At 33.5% G+C, this 20,194-nt stretch overlaps 2 pseudogenes; both read right to left on the bottom strand.

The window, feature by feature from the left end:
• Positions 1-5,260: 5,260 nt before the first annotated feature.
• Positions 5,261-7,734, bottom strand: LOC102580261 (probable receptor-like protein kinase At5g39020; annotated as a pseudogene).
• Positions 7,735-16,744: 9,010 nt separating this feature from the next.
• Positions 16,745-18,750, bottom strand: LOC102579933 (probable receptor-like protein kinase At5g39020; annotated as a pseudogene).
• Between the last annotated feature and the right edge of the window lie 1,444 nt (positions 18,751-20,194).

Here is a 20,194-nt window from a genome sequence, read left to right as displayed (position 1 = left end):
TGTGTTTTTGAGTTGAAATCTATTGTATGTTGAGGGGTTTATGATTCTAAGTGTTTGCGGCTGGAAACCTTGAAGTTTAGAAGGTTTAGAGTTGGAGAAAAGTCGAGTTTTCGGGGAAAAGGAGTGGCGTGTCGCGCCTTGCAGAGCGCCCCAAGAAGTGTTCTGAACTTCACCCCTTGGGGCGCCGCGCCTTGCAGAGCGCCTCAGCTGGCCTTCTGAACTTTGAGGGCTGGCGCTCCGCGCCTTGCAGAGGACGCCAAGTTCTCCCTTTCATTCCCGATTTTCAAATTAAGTAAAGAGTCTTAAGTTTCAAGTTAAGTCAAGAGTTTCAAGTTGAGTTCATTTCTCAAAAGGCTATTAGGGAACTAAGTGTCCCAAAGGAGTTTATAAATGTTTTTACATTTGAGTAAGAGGGGAACCATGTTTTCCAAAAGAGCCTTTGGGCTAAGTTTTGAGTAATCATCTCAATTAAAGAAAGATGTGTTTAAAGCACTTATGAGCCAAAGTATTTTGGGAGTAGTATTGAGCACCGAATTGGGGACACGAGTTCATATTAACTCAACTCTACATAAGAACCATGCGCCAACATGGGACTTGACGGATCATTCTTTTAGATGATCACGTAAGATTAAGCTAGTGGATCCACTAAGTAAAAGTAAGGTCCTATATCACGGCAAGGTATAGGATGGTCCTTGGGCAACGTGAGGTAAAAGGGTTGTATCATCACTAGGGCTCATGGTGGTGGTTGTCGGTTAAAGAACCTCCCACAAAAGTTATATTACTTTTATATAAGTAAAGTTGAGTTTGTTATTGTTTTATCATTAACGAGCTAAGTTGTTTACACTGTTTTACAAGTTTTATATATTGAATGTGTCTTATTGCTTTATATTTAAGTTCAGTTATTCATGAGTCGTACAGAGCCAAGGTAAGTGTTCTCTTGTACTCTTTTCAAGCTTAAGTTGTGGTTTAGCTTTCCAGCTCGCATACACGTATATTCCATGTACTGACGCTAGTTGTCCTGTATCTTATTATGATGCAGACGCAGGTACCCAGGATCAGCATCCAGCACGCCGTTGATCCAGTTGAGTACTCCAGAGTCAGTGGTGAGCCTCCTTGCTTTCCGGAGGACTTGATTGTTTTGTTCTCTTAGTTTTGTTTTATTAGGATGTTGCGGGGTCTGTCCCAACATCCATCTCAGTATTATAGAGGCTCCATAGACAGTCAGTTAGTTAGTTTTGAGTCTCTCATCTATGTATATATGTAAATATTCTATTTTGAGACACGAGTTGTCTTTTGGCATGTTATGCATCAGTTAAGTTGTTTTATAACCTTGCATGGCATTGAGTTTTTTTGTTGAGTTAGGTTTCCGCTGAGTTAAGAAAGCTAGGCCAAGGATTCGCTTGGGGCCATCAATGGTCTCCGGGTGCCGGTCCCGCCCAGGGTGTAGGCTCGGGGCGTGACATTATAGATTTCGGAGGAACACTTTGCCTTAAGATAAAATGTTCTTGACAATGTGGTGTATGTATCAAAAATAAGAATATTATCGAATGATCATATATAAGCTTAATAAAATAGTTCAATCCTGTGCGAAGCACGGGTAATTTACCTAGTTAATTATAATATTATATTCAACATTATCATTATATATTTATGAACAAAAATATAAATACACATTAATTTCAATAAATACTACTAATATATATACACGAAGGATCGTCAAATAGGTTTTAATAATTTTACATTTCATTCTGCTAATTGTTAATTCCCTTTTCCTTACTTTTTTTCTTTTACTTTTTACGAAGTTTGGATCTTTATTGCTTTAATAAAGGGAGGAGATTAAGGGTTTTTCTTTCACTTTTTACGAAGTTTGAATCTTTATTGCTTTAATAGAGGAAGAAGATTAAGAATTGTAATGGACGATGAAGGGTCACCATATGTGGATTTATAAAAATAATATTTGTTATATGCATTCTTCTGTATCATTTTCATTTTTATTCAAGACCATCTTGCCATTACAGTAAGTTCCCTTTTCAAGTTTCTTTCTTTGATTACTTTATGTTTCAACTTTTAGTAATTGTTACTACTATTTATTTACATGGGTTTGGACTGAATTTTAGATTGGAATATCAATTTTATAGGTGTCATGACAAATTACAAGGCAAACAACAATGAGATTGATAAATATATCGGTACAAAAAGTCAATTGTAGTCTACTGATGCACATTAATACATATTCTTTTGTAAAATTATATTATTTATGTACATATTTTTTAAACTGATCTGATATTATCTATTAACACTTGACATTATGTTCCAATAAGGTTGAATGATACATTTGATTGAATGATAAGTCATTTTCCAAAATAACATGGATCAATTACCACTTGATATTCTATTTTTTCTCCTTTCATTTTGAGATCATCTAAATCTGTCCATTGGTCTTGAAATTGATAGAAATCTTAGCTATTATAAATAATTTATATGTGTTCCTGATTTTCATATTTAGGTATTGAGGCTCCAATTAACTTTGCATATATATGGCATAGAAGTTTTGTTATTTTATTTTATTTTATTTGGATTTTTCATCATTTTTCTATATTAAAAAGTCACATTTCAATAATCCGCACCTCTTCAGTTCCATAACCTATATTTTTAATAATCTCCATAATTTTTATTCCTTTTGTATTTACAACCCCCAAAATTAAATGTGTAAGTTTATGATAATTTATTGTGTTCTTTCATGTATCCCTATATAAATGTAAATATGTAAAGCAAGTCTTTTGAATTAGATAGTGATGTATAGTAATTGACATTTGACACAGCAAAAAAATTATATGTTGTGCATGTTGCCTTTTCTTGCTTTTTATTATGCATATATTCTTATAGAGTATAGAAAATTTTCATATCAGTATATTGACGTGGCTTTATAATCACATTTTAGAAAAATAATTTTGATACTAATTTCTTTATTGTGTGATAATGGCTCTTTTTACGCTATAAGTAATTAGTGTAATTTATTCTAGGAGCATGAATTTTGCAAAGTTCATCAAGTTGATACAATATAAAAGGCTTTGTGCAATATTATTCTTACGTTTTCAACAATTCTATGTAATATAAAAGTTATTTTAATTTTAGGGGTTACATATTTTATTAAACAACGGAGAAAACACTCTAGAAAATCTTAAGATTTATGGATCCTACTCCAATTGAAAACTAGCTAGTTCTATGATTAGTGTTATTCAATTTGCTTGAAATTTGTCACAAATCCAAAGTATTATTTTATTTATTGGTGAATGTCAAAAAGGGATGTACTTTAAAAGGTATTCATATCTTAAAAAAAGATATTGAATTTGGAAAAATCTTTTTGGCTAGAAAATTTAGCCATAATGGTATTTTACCTATGTTATTTTACATTTTTGAACTTTTTTACCCTTTTAACTTAATACCTTTTAATTAAAAAAAGAAGAAAAAAAGATCAGTTTATTTTAAAATAAAAAAAATATAATAGACATTTTAAATTAGTATTAATGATGAATTTATGTTAAATTCTTATAAAAATAAACATAAAAAATATGCATGATTCTCATTGGTCATTGGATGAAATAATAGGTTGATTGTTCATATATTCCAAATTGTATATTTTTTTGTTGAATAGTTTGTGATACTTATTGCCGTGTGATTTTCTTAACTCATACCGTATATAATGTTTCACGTGACTCACGTGCGAAGCACATGTTATTGAAATAAGTAAAAGGAGAATTTTTTGTTAAAAGCCTGGCACTTGTGTTGCGTCAAGTTGTTTGAAGCTTCATTTCCCAAAGCCAAAATGATGAATTATGCATCTGTATAGCATAGTACCAATCTCCTTCAGGAAGCAGTCGGATTTTCGGTAATGTTTTAGCATCACAACCAGATAAGAACATTATTCCACAGTCAGGTTGTGTGGAAAGAGAGAAAGGAAAGCTCAGGTCAGTAAAATTTCCACATGAAAAAGACTTTGGACAATTAGTTGAATCATGTCTTCCCTTTACCTGAACTAACATCACAAGTAGAGATAGAAGGAAACAAATAAAAGAAGAGGCCAAATCCATATTGAATCTAACTGTTATAAGACAAACTTGTGTGACTCACATTACTAGTCTCAAGTTTTTATTGGTAATGTAGGGAAGACTCAACAGTACTTTTACATCTTGGTGTAAACACTTTAAGGGTCGTTTAGTTGGGAACAAGTTATTCCGAGATTAATTAATTCAAAATAAGTTATTCCACGCTATATATGTGGAATATCATATTCTATCACTAAGGTATAAATGATAGGATAAGCTGGTAAGACAATTAAGACATGATTCACAGGCTTCTTCTATATATTGGTAAAATATATTAGTAAAGTACAGTAAACTTCTACTATTATTAGAAATCTACTCTCTTGATTTCCCCTTCTATCATTGCGTAGAAAGTCGTGCTTACTAGATCCATCTAAGTTGTGTAAAATGCAGGATGACTTTGGATTGGAAAAAGTATACAATTTAGATAGGAATATTGGGGGCCACTAAAACATTTATTTTGAAAGCTGAAATTCTTAATGATGGCATGTTTCATGCATTTTCATTTATGTCATTTGTTAAAAGTTTCAAGCATTTTTAAATTGGCAGAAGTTTATATTTTTGTATCATAATATAATACAAATTATGTTATACAAAGCCTTGTTATGCTGCTTAATTCCTACAAAATTTATGCCGATAGAGGCATAAGTTCAATTCAGAACAAGTTATGGCGTAAGAGACATAATTTAAATTTCTATGAAACTTATATATGTTGAGTTTGACAAAAGATCTATAAACTTATGTCGAGCAAATTAGATATTACACAACTTATGTCTAGATAACTTAATTCCTACGGAACTTATGCTGAGCGACACAAAAGTTCTCTAAACTTATGCCGAGCAAATTAGACACTACACAACTTGTGTCGAGAAGAGAGATCTCTCTCTTGAAGGACGAACAACTCTTCTTCCTCAAGAAAATTTGAAGAATAGGGAAATTAAGGCCTTAATATTTAACTTCCATGTAGTAATATTACATCCTTGACGACTAATGAAAATCACAAAATGAAATTAAAAGATATGGTTGAACACTTGAACTATATCTTTCTTTCTCTTTGCTAGTTAAGTACTAGCAAATACTTAGTCAACTAAACTCTTTACTCTTACATTTCTTTCAAACCATTTTCTAAAAAATGATTTTCTTGAACCGGGGGTTTATCGGGAACAACCTCTCTACCTCACAAAGGTAGAGGTAAGGTCTGTCTACACCCCACCCTTCTCACGCCCCACTCGTGGGGACTATACTGGGTATGTTGTTGTTGCCAATTCTATTATTGATGAATCTGCCTCTGATCTTGAGGGAGAATATAGATAAGGCTTGGGAGGCATTTGCAAAGAGTCTACTTTCCCTTCTAACATTTCAACAACCTTGCTCATCGATGGTCGATTTGAGGGATCAGTCTGTATGCACCATAAACTCGTTATCACCATCTTTCTTGCACATTCGTTCTCCTCTTCATTCATTATCCCGATTAGTTGAAGCTCTTTGTCTAGTTCAATTCGTTGATAAAGCCAATGTGGAAAGTAGATTTCACTCGTGCGATCAACTCCAACATCAACATTTTTTCTTCCTCCAACCATCTCTAGGACCATCATTCCATAGCTATAGACATCAGACTTGTGAGAGACACCTCCCAAGTTTCTACAAACAATTTCTGGAGCAATATAACCGATAGTCCCTCGTGGACCTAACATTGACACAATACTTTCCTTTTTCATGCACATTTTGGCTAGACCAAAGTCAGAAATCTTAGGACAAAAATCTTCATCAAGTAGGATATTATGAGGCTTTATATCAAAATGCAAAATCCGAGTGTTACAACCACGGTGCAAGTACTCTAATCCTCGAGCAATTCCTAGTGCGATTTTGTATATTATTGGCCAACCTAATTGGCGAACACTGTCGGTTCTTTCCTCATAGATAAACTTTTCAAGAGATCCATTTGGCATGAACTCATATACAAGAGCTACTTTTGTGAACCCTCAAAACAAAATCCCACAAGGCTCACAATGTTAACATGTGATGTTCTGCTAATACTTGCCACTTCGTTAATGAAATCTTCACCACTGCCTTTTAGTTCCTTCACGACCTTTACTGCCACTTGACTCCCGTTACGCAAACTTCCTCTGTATACTTTACCAAATCCTCCTTGGCCTAGTTTGCTTCTGAAGCGATTGGTGATCCGTTTGATCTCTGTATAATTGTATCTGTTTGGAGCGTATGATCCATAATTCTTTAAGAATTCTTCAACTTTTTGGTGATCCTCAGCATTAGATTCCCAAAACCTGAGGTATTTGTACCACAACTTTTTTTCTCTGAAGCAAAAGAGTAGTAAAACCAATAGTCCAACAGTAGACAAACTTGCACCTGTGGGAAAAAAATGAAATCATGACCCATCAGAGAAAAAATTTCCCTCAACTCCACATCCATACATTTTGTGTACCAAAACTATTTAATTCTTTTCTTTTTGTTTCTTTATCACTAGAGAAAGGTTTTGAGCTAATACAAAATGATGAGAATTTAAATGTTATGCATGAAAATTCTGTAATAAGAATAACATGAAAGCAATTAAATATATTCTAGTACCTGTGACCAGAATCAACTCCCCCATGTTTCTTTCTGTTGTTACTATTCTTTGGTCGGTACTGCTTATAGGTGTTTTTGCATCTACAGAAGGGGGAAATAATACAAAATATATTATCTATGCGTCATGAAACAAGAAAGTGACTTAGGACATGAAAGTATAGATTATTTTGGAGATGTCTACCTTCGTGACAAGAAAATTTGTTGGTTTTATCAGTCTGGCATTGACCTCCACCATAATGACATTCATTACATTCCTCAGACAGTTTCCATTCTACTAGAATTTCGGGACCTAACATGTTGAACAAATCACTATGAGTTGAGTGAATTGGCAATCTGATAAGTGAACAGTTGGTAGGAAGATTGTCTGCTCCTATGTATTCATCAACATCTTCGGAAAGCTTGTAGTATATGCTAAAGCCTTCACAGCCACTGTACATATTATAACCCACAAAATGATTGTTCTTCTTCTGCGTAATGTTACGGGCATTATTACTGGTACTGATGCATTTGTAGAAGTTTTTAATATTAATCATATGGAAAGACATAAAAGGAGAGTTTGGAAGGGAGAAATTTTTGTTGAAAGCCTGACACTTGTGTTGTCTCAGTGTCATTTGAAGCTTCGTGTCCCCAATCCAAACTGATGAATTATGCATCTCTAAAGCATAGTACCATTCTCCTCCAGGAACTAGTTGGATTCTTGGAAATGGTTTAGCATCACAACCAGACATGAATATTATTCCACAGTTAGGTTGTGTGGGAAGAGAGTAAGGAAATGTCAGGTCAGTAAAATTTCCACATGAAAAGGACTTTGGACAAGTTGAATCATTTCTGCCCTTTGCCTGGACTAAGATAAGAAGAAGTGATAGAAGAAAGCTTACAAATGAAGTGATAGCCATATTAAATATCTCAAGAAGAGGATGACTATATTATGAACTCATTTGTTCACTACACTTAACATTTAAAAGCAGAGTTGATTTGGAAAATTTGTGAGAAACGTATATCTTGGTGTAAAGACTTGAAGTCTTGCATCAATATTTAGACTTAGTCGTCAAGCCTAGTGAAGAGACAACTATCACTTTTTTTTTTTTTGAGTTTGATAAATTATCTATCCATTGTTCCTTTTACCTACCTAAACTATATATCACTCTCTTTGCATTAAAACACACCATGATGCAGAGTTCGCTAAATATTGTTCCTACTCGACAACATGTGTATGTAGGCCAATTCAACATCGAAGGTATGTTTTAATACAAAGGGAGTGCTAGTTGAGGTATGAAAGTCGCGAAAAGGTAATATATAATTTAGGTAGTTTAATTTTGAGTCATTTATTTAGTAGTTTAATCATGAACATAGTATACAAAATAATTTTTTAATGATGAATATGAGTGAGTGATTTTATTGATATAAAGAACTAAGTTAAGTGATTTTTTTGATACAAAATAAATTTTAATGACTTTACTAGATAAATTTTTTAAGTTGAGTGACCTTTTGAGATATTAACTCCTGAAAATGAGAAGAAACAAACTAATTAGGATGCCTCGAGGGAGCCAAAATTGACCCAAAATTCCAATAGGACAAATAATTTATGGATGAAACCAAAAGGGTATAGGCGCAAGGGTCCTACTCAACATTTTTAAAATTTGGAAATTTTAAAAATTACACTTAATATATTTTACATCCACAAAGTTGGAGGCCCTTGCTCCTTTTTTTTGTTTGTTTTTGAACATTTTTTACTTTAAATCATTTTTTTTTTAATTGATGTAATGATATTTCTCAAATAGTAATTGTAATACTTTTTTTCTTCATTATTGATTATTAATACCTTCCTGAAATAACAATCATAATAATAGTTTCTATATATTATAGGTTATTTATTAAAGTTAATTTGTAAAATAATTGACAGGTTTACTTTTATTTATTTTCTTAGTAATAAAAGTATAAAATTGAATATACATGAGACTACATCTCGTAAATTCATAAGTCTTACGTCCCATGTCTCGGGGCTTACGTCCTCGCTATGTACTGCATAAAACGTCTCACCTCAGACCCCCGCCTTTTAAAACACTGATTTTCCTATTCAAAAATATTAGGTGGAATCCATTGACAGACACCTAAAGTTGGAATGACTTTTTACTTAGTCAATCAAATAAATCTTGTACATTTTAAACATCCGTAACAAGTCTCCGTTGTGTCATGTTGACATTTTTTGTTGACTTGACACATTCTTGGGAGGACCAACTTACAAATATAAATACCTTTTGGTGCTAGAATCCAACTCCTTTATACCATTGCTAGTGGACTAGGCCATTTTGGATAATGGGTGAATACTTTTCTTGGACTGTGGAACAAACAGGCCCAAATCTGCATGAAGGGCCCAAATGTACACCTTTAATAGCCTGTTAAGAGTTAGATGCAATGATAATATATAACAAAAAATGTCTCATTTTATATGAGTTAGTCTAATTCGACATGAAATTTAAAAAAGAAGGGAGAGTTTTTTAAATTTGTGGTCTAAAATACGTGATAAATATTTGTGTGGTTACAAATCATTTCATTAAGGATAAAATGAACATTTTAAAGTTAAATTGTTACTTAATGTAGAAATGTGTTTTTTTACTGACTAAAAAGAAAAGTAAGTCATATAAACTGAGACAAATAGAGTAGTAAATAAGACACAGAAGGGCATCTCCAACCCAAACAATACTATTTTAGTGTAAATCAACTCTAACCCACTGCACCAAATTTTACACCAAAAAGTAATATTTTTCTCTCTCTTCATTATTATATTATTATTTCTTATTTCATAAAATAAATTCTTTCTAAAACATTCACCATATAATTCATATTATTTTCTTTTATAGTCGTTTGACATAAAATTTAAATGTTATGCATGAAAACTATTTAATCCTCTTCTTTTTGTTTCTTTCTAGAGAAAGGTTCTGAGCTAATACAAAATGATGAGAATTTAAATGTTATGCATGAAAACTCTGTAATAAGAATGACATTGCAGCAATTAAATATATTCTAGTACCTGTGACCAGAATCAGCTCCCCCATTAGTACTAACATTCATACATTTAAAAGCATAGTTGATTTGGAAAATTTGTGAGAAACGTATATCTTGGTGTAAAGACTTGAAGTCTTGCACCAATATTTGTTAGCAAAAAACTTATAAAATAACAAAAAATAGAAGATTACAATTGAAAATAAAAATGAAGAAATAAATCTCTTCAGACTGAAGCGCGGATATCTCGCTCTCTTTAAGGAGATTCAAGCCCACTGCAACAAATGTTTTTCACCGGTCCAGCAGTAGTCCTCTTGACTTGTCCCCTCCAGGATACAACAACCTTCACAAAATATAACTCAACAACTCTGGACAAGAGTTGAATCCAAAGCTCCACAAAAAAGAACACCTCCCTTCGATCAACTGATAAGAACTTTCTTTTTGATAAACTTTATACACTCTATATTTTTCTTATGTATAAACCAAATGAAGACCACCACTATTTATACTAGAAAAAGTCTTCCTAGTAATGAATATGAAGATAATGGTGTAGTAAATAGTGAAGATAAATGGTCTTAGGAGATACAAGGATAAAGGAGAAATTACGAGTGACAATCAAGTGGGCACAAATGCCATCAACGGCATTTTGCATAACTGAAATGCATATGGCATGGAGTAATGCAGTAATGCATATGACACTAACTCCAATGGAGTAATGCAGTAATAATTGAAAGTTAACCAAATGCGCGGTAGGAATGAAACTGCCCACTAACTGCTGAAATAATCAGCATTCTTCTAACTCCAAAATAAAGCAAATTAATATATTAAAATATTAATATTAAAATGCTAACAAACCAACAATCCCCCACTCATTTTAATATTAGATAAGAGAGTATATCAACTGAAGGAAGATTACTATGCATAATGAAGGTGTGCTCTGCATTGAACCTCACTTAGTAAAATAGTAACTTTTACTCCAGAGTTGTAGTGGTCTCAGACTTGAACTATGACTGCTTAAGGGAAATAAAATATCACTGCTCACACATAATAATCAAGGTGTTGACATGAGCTTTAAAGCCAGCACGTTATGGCCATGTGCTATCCCGGATTCATGAGTGCTTTTGAGAATAAACCCAATTCTCATAGGAAGCGACCTACTTCCACACTCACATAGGTGAAATCTGTCGAGAGTGCTCCTATAAGCTTAACACTCCACCCATACGGACTATAGTTATTCATTAAGAGTTTTATCAACTCAACCTTCACAAACTACAGGAAACAATGCACTCACATCATATGGAGGGAATAACAAGATAGTGCATTTTTTCACAACAAGTCATCATATGATTAGTTTTTCCCTTTGAGCCTGGTTATAGGATCTCTAGTCCCCAGGTTGGGTTTCCTCATATATGACTCAAGGATTTGTAGGCTTCAATCCCATCCCCCTCGATGTGCTCCAGACCTTTTCTCTTGTTCAGGCCTTAGTAAGAGGATCTGTAAGACTATCATAAGATTTGACATAATCAACATTAATGGTACCATTTGTCAAATACGATCTTACATTACTGTGTTTCCTCCTTATAGGTCTGAATTTACAGTTGTAATAACGGTTTTAAACTCTACCAATCGCGGCGGTACTATCACAATGAATTAAAATAGGAGGAATTGGTTTTTCAAAATAAGGTATTTGAAACAATAAATCTCTTAACCAATTCGCTTCCTCACTAGCTGAAGCTAAAGCAATTAGTTCAGCCTCCATGGTAGAGTTAGCAATTATAGTTTGTTTATTGGATCTCCAACAAATAGCACCACCACCTAAAGTAAAGACATAACCAGCTGTAGAATAGGAATCACCTGATAAAGTGTTCCAATATGCATCACAAAAGCCTTCAAGTACAACAGGATATTTTTTATAGAACAAACCACAATTTTTCGTTCCAATTAAATATCTCATAACTCGTTTTACAGCATGCCAATGTTCATTACCTGGCTTGCTTGTAAACCTGCCAAGTACTCCTACTGCATATGCAATATCAGGCCTAGTACAATCAGTCACATACCTCAAACTTCCGATTATGCTAGCATATTCCTTTTGATTTATTACATCATTTTCAATTTCAACAGAAAATAAGTGAACATTTGAATCAAAAGGAGTTGCAATATGCTTACAATCAAGAAAGTTATATTTTTTCAAAATTTTCTCAACATAATGTGACTGGTCAAGGAAAATTCCATCACATGTTCTTGTAATTTTTATTCCAAGAATAACATTTGCCTCACCAAGATCTTTCATATCAAAATGGCTTCTAAGAATATTTTTGCCTCACCAAGATCTTTCATATCAAAATGCTTCTAAGAATATTTTTAACTTCATCAATAACATTCATGTTAGAGCCAAAGATCAACAAATCATCAACGTATAGGCAAATAATCACATGCATGTGAATTATTCCAAGACTTATGATATATGCACTTATCACACTCATTTGTTTTAAAATCATTTTCAATCATGCAGGAATCAAATTTTTCATGTCATTGCTTTGGTGTCTGTTTCAAGCCACATAGGGACTTAGTAAGTTTACATACTTTGCTTTCTTGGCCTGCTAGCTTCAACAAAACACTCGGGTTGATCCATATAAATTTCCTCATTTAGGTCTCCATTTAAAAAAGCATTTTTTACATCCATTTGATGAATTTGCAAATTAAAAATTGTAGCCATAGCAATTAAAAGTCTTATGGATGTAATTCTTGTTACCGGAGAAAAAGTATCAAAAATTTCTAGGCCTTCTAGTTGTTTAAAACCTTTTGCAACTACTCTAGCCTTATATTTATGAATAGATCCATCCGATTTCAACTTTTTTCGTAAGACCCATTTGCAACCAATAGTTTTACAACCCGATGGTAAATTAACTAACTTCCAAGTTTTATTAGAAATCAGTGATTCCATTTCATCATTTACAACCTCTTTCCAAAAAATAGAATCATGTGAAGATAATGCTTCTTTCAAAGTGAGAGGGTCATTCCCAACATTAAACACATAAAAATCAGGACCAAATTTTTTTTCTACTCTAGCTCTTTTACTTCTTAACTCAAGATCATCAATTTTTTTATTTTTTAAAGTAGAAGTAGAAGAACTAGGTAGTGACAAAATATTTTGTTTAATCCTTTGACCCCCACTATTTTTAGAATCAAAAGGGAATTTATTTTCATGAAAAATAGCATCACCTGATTCAATTATAACATTATCTTCAAGATTAAAAAATCTATAGGCTGTACCATTTGAAGCATAACCAAGAAAAGCACAAGTAGTAACTTTCTTACCAACTTTGTAATCTTGGGATCCATTAGCCTCACAAAGGCTAGACAACCCCAAACTCTTAGATATCCCAAACTTGGCTTGTAACCTTTCCACAATTCAAAAGGTGTCAATTTTGACTTTTTATGAGGCACACGATTCAACACATAACAAGCAGTCAAAATAGCTTCACCCCAAAAATTTAAAGGTGCATGTGACTCAATAAGCATGACATTAGTCAAATCAACAAAAGTTCTATTTTTTCTTTTCACTACTCCATTAGATGAAGGAGAATACGGAGGAGTACTTTCATGAATTGTTCCCAATGATCTAACAAAAGAATTAAACTCATTTGACTCATATTCACGGCCTCTATCACTTCTTATTCTTTTTATTTTTCTACCAAATTGATTTTCAACTTCAAGGAGATAAGTTTTGAAATTTTCAAAAGCATCACTTTTATTTTCATCAAGTAACATACGTAAACTTAGAAAAATCATCAATGAAAGTGAATAAAATATCTATTACCTCCACGAGTTAAAATTCCACCAAGTTCACAAATATCAGTATGAACTAATTCTAACAAATCATTTTTTCTTTCAACTTGAAAATGAGGCCTTTTAGTGATTTTGGCTTTACTACAAGCCTCACACTTTTCAAAATTCTTTTTAACCATTGGGATTAATCCTAAACTAGTCATGATTCCAACATAACGAACATTAATATGACACAAACGAGCATGCCAAAAATTGGTAGAAGAAAACATATAAACAAAAGTAGAAACTTTATTCATTTCAACATTTAGTTTGAACATCCCATCACATGCATACCCCTTTTCCACAAAAATACCCTTCTTCACTATTACATATTGATCAGATTCAATAATCTGTTTAAAGTCTGCTTTATTAAAAAGAAAACTAGACATCAAATTTTTCCTCATAGAAGGAGTATAAAGTACATCTTTCAAAGTTAATACCCTTCCAGAAGTAAAACACAATTCGATATCTCCCTTTCCAAGCACTTGAGTAGTGTGAGCATCACCAAGCATGATGGTTTTGGGCTCCTCAAAATGAGTATATATTTTTTAAACCATTCTTTGTCATAACAGACATGACGGTTTGCACCAGAATCAGCCCACCATCCATCAACATTTTCAACCATGTTTATGTCGGTAATCACTGCCACAAAAGGATCTTCGGTAATGTTTGCCTGAGGATTAGGACCACGTTTCCGGTATCTGCAAAATCGAGTAATATGCCCACTCTTGCCACAAACAAAGCACTGTCCCTTGTCTTGAACTTGTTGATTTTGTGCTTGGTTATTTTCACCATTAATTTTCTTGGGAGGTCTACCATTATTTTTCTTGAACTTTTTCTTCTTAGGCTTCAAAGAAGTATTTTTGTGAGATTCAGGAGTAGCATTATTTGAAGTAATTAAATTTACCTTCGTTGACCATTATTTTTCTTGAATGTTTTCTTCTTAGACTTCGAAGAAGTATTTTTGTAAGATTCAGGAGTAACATTATTTGAAGTAATTAAATTTACCTTCGTTGTGATGTTGCTCTCTTCTGTTTGTAAAAGTGCATCTTGGCCCCTTGCCTCCTCTTCTATATGGATTTTCATTTTTAAGGTTTCAAGAGAGGTTTCCTTTTGTTTGTGACGCATAGTTTTTTAAAATTCCTTCCAAGAAGGTGGAAGTTTATGCATTATGCCACAAACAATAAGGTTATCTCCAATTTTAACCTCCTCGGATCTAAGCTCTCCAAAAATCATTATGAAGTCTTGAGTTTGGTTTACCACTGATTTGTTGTCCACCATTTGGAAACGAAAAAATCTACTAGCTGCATATTTTTTCGCTCTGGCCTCTTCGGTATCATGCATACTTACTCTGCAATGCTTTCCAAATTTTCTTTGCACTAGAGTAAGTTCTATGATAATAATCATAAAAATTATCACATAGACAATTAAGAATATAATACCGACACTTATAGGAATCACCATCGTGCTTTTTCACTTTCTCTAGATGAGAAATGGTTTCATCATCATTCATAAAGGTGATGTCTATTTTATTAGGATTTTTCTCAGTTAACATATAAGAAACATTGAGAAGACTTAAGTAGAAAAGTACTTTACCCTTCCATCTCTTAAAATGGTTACCATTGAACCGAAATGGCTTGTTAAGGTCTCCCATCTTGATATCTGCGGTTTTTTCAATTGTAGCCATGTTTAATCTCCTTAAAATTGTTAGCAAAAAACTTACAAGATAACAAAAAATACAAGATTACAATTGAGAATAAAAATGAAGAAATAAATCTCTTCAGGCTATGGCGCGGATATCTCACTCTCTTTAAGGAGATTCAAGCCCACTGCAACAAATGTTTTTCACCGGTCCAGCAGTAGTCCTCTTGACTTGTCCCTTCCAGGATACAATAGCCTTCACAAAGTATAACTCAACAACTCTGGACAAGAGTTGAGTCCAAAGCTCCACAAAAAAGAACACCCCCCTTCAACTAATAAGAACTCTCTTTTTGACAAACTTATGCACTCTATATTTTTCTTATGTATAAACCAAATGAAAACCATCACTATTTATATTAGAAGAAGTCTTCCTAGTAATGAATAGGAAGATAATGGAGTAGTAAATAGTGAAGATAAATGGTCTTAGGAGTTACAACGATAATGGAGGAATTACAAGTGACAATCAAGTGGGCACAAATGCCATCAACGGCATTTTGCATAACTGAAAATGCATATGGCATGGAGTAATGCAGTAATGCATATGACACTAACTCCAATGGAGTAATGCACATATGACACCAACTCCAATGGAGTAATGCAGTAATAATTGAAAGTCAACCAAATGCATGCGCACAACGGTAGGAATGAAACTACCCACTAACTGCTGAAATAATCAGCATTCTTCAAACTCCAAAATAAAGCAAATTAATATATTAATATTAAAATGCTAACAAACCAACAATATTTAGACTTAGTTGTCAATGTTAGCATGATTGGACAGATTCTAAATATCTGTACATATCTATGTTATAACTCTAAATATTTGTGTAATGATGATAGGAGATAGCATAGATTAGTGTAGAATATTTTCAGAGATATTACAATTAGGAATAGCATATATTTAGGGATATATAGCAGATTTATAAGCATGTAAATCAGAATTCTTTCTATTTAATGGAAGAACTCTCATTTGAGAGAACTCATTCAACAAAATTGACAGTCAAGCCTAGTGAAGAGACAACTATAATTTTTTTTGTGAGTTTCAAATATCAACTATCAATTGTTCCATTACCTACTTAAACTATATATCACTCTCTTTGTATTAAAACACACCACGATGATGAGTTTGCCAAATATTATTCCGACTCGACAACAGGCATACTGTGTAGGCCAATTCAACATCGAAGGTATGTTTTAATACAGAGGCAGTGATAGTTTAGGTAGGTAAAAGTGAACAATAGATAATTGAGGTATGAAACTCGTAAAAAGGTGATAATAGTTAATGGTCTATTCTAACATTTTTGGGAGTGGAAAAGTCTCAGAATTATATATAGATATTTCCCAAGAGGTCTGTCAACATCTGAAGGACTTTTCTCCTCTAGTTATGCATCCATTTCTCTTTTTTCTCCGTTTGGTCACAATCTTTTTCCAAGTAGGACACTATATACCGTTCTATTCTAACATTTTTAGACATAAAATGCTAGAGAGACAAGAATTGAACTTAGAGACTTAATTTTCTTCACTATACACTGAAATTCCAAGAACATTTTGCTTCGTAGTCTTTATATACAAAATATGTAGTTCTTGTGCACATTGAATGTCTCATACAATCTGAAAACCACTATGAAAGAGGTACCTGAGTACAATTTCATTTGACAGAACCTATATAGTATACTCTGATGCCAATGTTCAATAAAACACACAACTAAGAAATGAAGTCACACCTCACTTGTGGGACTATATTGGGTACGTTGTTGTTGTTGTCAGTTCTATTATTGATGAATCTACCTCTGGTCTTGAGGGAGAATATAGATAAGTGCTTCGGAGGCATTTGCAAAGAGTCTAGTTTCCCTTCTAACATTTCCACAACCTTGCTCATCGATGGCCGATTTGCCGGATCAGTCTGTATGCACCACAAACTTGCTATCACCATCTTTCTTGCACATTCGTTCTCCTCTTCATTCATTATCCCAATTAGTTGAAGCTCTTCGTCTAGTTCTATTCGTCGATAGAGCCAATGTGGAAAGTAGATTTCACTCGTACGATCAACTCCAACATCAACATTCTTTCTTCCTCCAACCATCTCTAGGACCATCATTCCATAGCTATAGACGTCAGACTTGTGAGAGACACCTCCCAAGTTTCTGCAAACAACTTCCGGAGCAATATAGCCTATTGTACCTCGTGGGCCTAGCATTGACACGATACTCTCCTTTTTTATGCATAGTTTGGCAAGACCAAAGTCGGAGATCTTTGGACAAAAATCCTCATCCAGTAGGATATTATGAGGCTTTATATCAAAATGCAAAATCCGAGTGTTACAACCACGGTGCAAGTACTCCAATCCTCGAGCAATGCCTAATGCAATTTTGTACAATATTGGCCAGCCTAATTGGCGAACCCCGTTAGATCTTTCCTCATAGATAAACTTTTCAAGAGATCCATTTGGCATGAATTCATAAATGAGAGCTCTTTTGTGACCCTCAAAACAAAATCCCACAAGGCTCACTATGTTAACATGTGATGTCCTGCTAATACTTGCTACCTCATTAATGAAATCTTCACCATTGCCTTTTAGTTCATTCAGGACCTTCACTGCCACTTGACTCTCGTTACGCAAACTTCCTCTGTATACATTACCAAATCCTCCTTGGCCTAGTTTGTTTTTGAAGCGACTGGTAATTCGTTTGATGTCTGCGTAGTTGTATCTTTTTGGAGCATATGACCCAGAGTTCTTCAGAAATGCTTCAATATTTCGGTGATCCTCAGCTCTAGATTCCCAAAACCTGAGATTGTTGTGCCAGAAAATCTTTTTTCTCAAGCAGAAGAGCAAAATCACGACTCCGATGCAAGAGAAAACTGCAAATGTGGGGGAAAAAAGCAAAGTACCGGAAAGAGCCTGATGTTTAGGCAAACACAACATTTGCAAAACATATTAAATAGTTCTAAGTTTATGCAAGGCAATATAAGATTTTTGTGCAAGTCTAATTACAGACAAAAGTTAATGATTATAGATATGTACCTATGCCTAGAATCAGTCCCAAATTTATTTTAGCTGCTGCAAGAACACAGAAATGAAAAGTTTAAGTCACAATAAGAGTGAAAGAAATTAAGTTATCACATTGACATAGCTAACATCTTGGAATGAACCAATTAACACACATCTATATCCTTTCCAAAAATGAAAACCAGACATACACAAGCAACTGACAAGCTTCTTATATCCAATACCTCTTGAGCAAAAGAAGTTATCGATGTCACTTTGGAATTGCCCTTCTCTATGAAGACATTTGGAATAATTTAACGACAATTCCCAATCTAATGTGAAACAAGGAGTCAATAGATCAAACAAATCAGTAGAATTTGGTTCAGAAGGTGAACGATACTGAAAAGGCAATCGAATAACCGAGGGATCACTAGCTGGAATACTATGTCTTTGATCTGTTCTTAGTTTATGACAGAATAAGCTAAAGGCATCACAATTCGAGTAGTTCTTATAACTTTGAAAATAACCATCAATCTGCATACTATTATTTGTTCATTTGAATGTACAAATTTATATTGTTGTAGACTCAAAATAGAACATGAGGTGTGAGAAGATAACTAATGGTTCCAGTTCTTCCACAATGTACAAAGTCAGATTTACTCTCTAATTGAACTATTGAAGATAAGCAGATGAAACATAAAGAACATAGCAGAAAAGGAGGCTGCAGTCATTAGTCTAAATCTAAACTTAAACAAGTAACATACAGAAATATATAAGACAAATATGAGTACCCAAAATTAATGTTCTCTTGACTACCTCTGAATCCTCCTATACTTGAGTTTGGACTATCTGACCTTCTACTATAATTCAAGAAACAGATATTAAGAGCTATAAAATAAAAATAATGTAAACGCCAAAGTGTCTGATCATAAAACTCAAACTTATCTTTTAGGAAAATAAGTTTAGGCTTTTTTCTAGTGAAGTAAGGATTCTATTCATGATTCTTGAAATTAAGATTGGTCATCTTCATAGATGTGTGAATCTTGACTTAGATTTTGTTAGTTGTCATTTCCAAATAGTTAGGCACTTCCGTAACTACAAGAAGACTAGAAACTGACTTTTCGCTATGTCCTAGTTGTTCCATAACCACAATGCTACTTGATTGATAAGGCTCAACAGAGAAGATCATAATTGTTATGATTTTAAAGGACTTTGAGTCAAAAAGAAGGAGATTAGGTGGCCTATTAGATTGAGAAAAGATTTAAACAAGTCTTCAATTAGTATCACAGGATTAAAAGAACAAGAGGTTATCAGCCGCTATAAGGATATTTTCTTGGCTGCGCAAATTTTGTGGTTCACACATTTTTTAATCATCCACAGCATAATCCAAATGCCTAGATCATCAAGTGATACTTCTTTGTGCACTTGGTAATCACACGAAAAGAACCTAAAGTATGTGTAATCATAGCATAATGTTCTGCATAATTATACTGGAAAATTAACTGCTAGATAGGGGCTTACCGGAAGGGTGGCAATTCGATGTATGAGGGCTGTCAGCAGTGGCGGACCCAGGATTTTTGCTAAGGGGGTTCGAAGTATAAAGAAGAAGTTTAGGTGGTAATGCAAGTGCGCGGTGAGCGTAGTAGCCCCTCGGCATGCTCTTTGTACAAGAACCATAGATATTTCATTGGTTCATAAAAGTAAAGACTAAGCTAATCAAAGATATCGAGAACAAAGTTGCATTGATAAGAATTTTAGTGGATCGACTGTATTACATAAGTTAATTCCTAAAACACATGAAAATTAAATGATGAAAAAGGGAGTGAGACGGGGAAGAAAAATATTTACCTTATCATGCTAAATTTAACTCACTTTATCATACCGTATTAAACATTTCTTTTTACTTTTATCATGCTCCATCGAGCATTCTTAAAATTTCTTGTGCTTTTTATACTTTTATTTTGTAATGTTTTACTTTATATTT

This window comes from Solanum tuberosum, unplaced genomic scaffold (genome assembly GCF_000226075.1).
Source record: "Solanum tuberosum cultivar DM 1-3 516 R44 unplaced genomic scaffold, SolTub_3.0 scf00051, whole genome shotgun sequence".
NCBI lineage: Eukaryota > Viridiplantae > Streptophyta > Magnoliopsida > Solanales > Solanaceae > Solanum > Solanum tuberosum.
This window is presented reverse-complemented; position numbering and strand designations above follow the sequence as displayed.